Consider the following 2,246-nt stretch of genomic DNA (forward strand, 5'->3'; position numbering starts at 1 on the left):
ACGTAGTATGTTTTTTGCACATCCTGAGACCAGAGCACAGAAAATAGAAGAGCGTTAATTTGATTAAAATGCAACTGTTTATTGCCACTACAAACCAGATAGCACTAACAGCAGGTTATGGAGAATTGCACAGAAAAAGCAGATGGGTTCAGCAGAGTGATTGTCTACAGGCAGACTTGCTGCTTAAGAGGGGTTCTGGTTCAGTTTGACACTGCCTGGTTTGGTCCAAAGCTGGACGGTCTAATCATAAACAGATTGGAAAGATCTGGGTAAAAACAGCAACAACCTGTAGAGGACACAGCAACTTTAAATTATAATTAGAAAAGCACTGCAGATGTCTTTTATGAACAGGCAAATCACAGGAGCAAACAGACCAAGACTAAAAGAGTCAGTAAGGTTTCAAAAGCTTTTCATCACTGGCATATGAGGGCAACACACACACGGATATTAAAATCCCCCCAAAAAGTGTGTTCATATTTGGTGTAATTTCATCTTAAAATGACATTAAAAATAATTTAAAACATATTGATTGTACTTTGGCTGCTGACAAGGATCCTGGTGCGTGTTAGAGTTAATTTATGTAGTGCCAGTTCACAACACTTTGTATCGAAATACTTTACAAAAAAATTAATTCAATCATCCAGACAGAGTTCAAGTTAGTGGCATTAATTCTGATTGATCCCAGTTATCAACTAATGAATCAAGTTCAATTCATTATCCGAAATGGTTAAAATGTTTCCAAGGTAACGCAACAGAGTATCGAGTCGTTGACCCACAGCATCACTCCTGACCAACAGTGTGCAACAGTGGAGAGAAGAAACTCACCTTTAAAAGGATCCATCATTAGTTGTGACAATAGCCTTTATTTGAGAAATATTATCTTAGATGTAAAAACAATACAGTAATAGTAAGGTAAGGTAATTTTATTTATATAGCACGTTTTCAGCAACAAGACCATTCAAAGTGCTTTACATGAGTTAAAAGGAAATACAAACAAAATAACAAACTAAAGGAAAGAAAACTAATCTAATGTTCTAAAGCATGTAAACTAGGTGCTCCTGTTCAGGGTTGCTAAGTATCTAATTCCATTTCTAAATAGTGAAACTCTACAGTTTCTGATCAAATAAGCTAAAGAGTGACTGATCTAAATCCTTTTCTGGGTTAAAAGTAATATAAACTAAGCAGTGACTGATCCTGTTAAGTATTTCTGGATTCCAAGTTTGTAGTTATTCTAATTCTAATTCTGATTCCATTTCTGGGTTGTATAATATTGATCTAAATAGTGCGTACTCCACAATTTCTGATATTACTAATAAACTAAAATAATCATTTTCTGGGTTAAATAGGGAGTACTCCACCTAAAACAAAAAAGAGGAAAGGACACATTAGGGCAAATGGCAACATTCAGACAAAACAATGTGCAAAACAAAGACACGAGTGAAGGCGGTGACGTCAAAGGGCCATGAAGAAACGTTACTGAGCCTCCTGACAAAGTCCGATAAAGGTCTTGGTTATCCAGGAATGTCCTTGGGAGCGTTCAGCTTCGCAACTCCAGGGATACAGGAGGGGGTGAGGAGGGAAGGAGTGTTCACATATCTTCAAGGAGATTAGAGATATGCAGCCCTTCCAAGGCCACACGGGGAAAGCCAATTCAGAAACAGAATGTCTTAGGTCGGGAAGATTATAAATGTCAAACTTCCTGTTAAATTAGGGTTAGGTTATTAGGTATTTGCAGCAAACAAGATGGTGTATCAGTCAGGTTACTTGAAGGAGGACATGAGACCAAAACTTGCTGTAGATGTGAGCTGGTTTATTTGCCTTGATACTCAGTGTTGCCAGCAGTCTGCAATAACAATAAATTGCCATTAGGCTAATGTATTACAGCAAAACAGGTTCAACTTATACAAACTCAGTGAAAACCCACACAGACTTTTGGCCGAATTTAACATAAGAAGCACTTTGGCGCCATCATGTGGCCAGATAAAATCCCTACACAATGGCAGCAGCTGGCAGCTAAATGCGATAACTTACTTTCTGTCATCAACTTAACACTCAGACCATCATTTCTCAGGACTACACCGGAATTGCGGTCTCACGTGGAAAATGAAATGAACTGACCCGGAAGTATATTGGGTTGCCCTCATGAGCGCTAGCTCAGTACATACATAGATATAATATAAGAATAGACCCTCATGGACCGCTCTCGCCTACTGTCGCTGACGAGATTTAGGGCGGCCATCTTGGAG

The 2,246-nt window shown here is 38.6% G+C and overlaps 1 long non-coding RNA gene across 1 annotated transcript in view; it reads left to right on the top strand.

The window, feature by feature from the left end:
* The first annotated feature begins 1,078 nt into the window (after positions 1-1,078).
* The window catches only part of LOC107835237 (uncharacterized), a 3,955-nt gene continuing 2,787 nt past the window's right edge, over positions 1,079-2,246 (top strand). Inside the window, exons 1-2 of the long non-coding RNA XR_001661060.1 lie at positions 1,079-1,098; positions 1,744-1,746. This is a non-coding gene — a long non-coding RNA (uncharacterized LOC107835237). The remainder of the gene's footprint in view (positions 1,099-1,743; positions 1,747-2,246) is intronic.

Source organism: Poecilia formosa, unplaced genomic scaffold, assembly GCF_000485575.1.
Source record: "Poecilia formosa unplaced genomic scaffold, Poecilia_formosa-5.1.2 Scaffold1294, whole genome shotgun sequence".
Taxonomy (NCBI): domain Eukaryota; kingdom Metazoa; phylum Chordata; class Actinopteri; order Cyprinodontiformes; family Poeciliidae; genus Poecilia; species Poecilia formosa.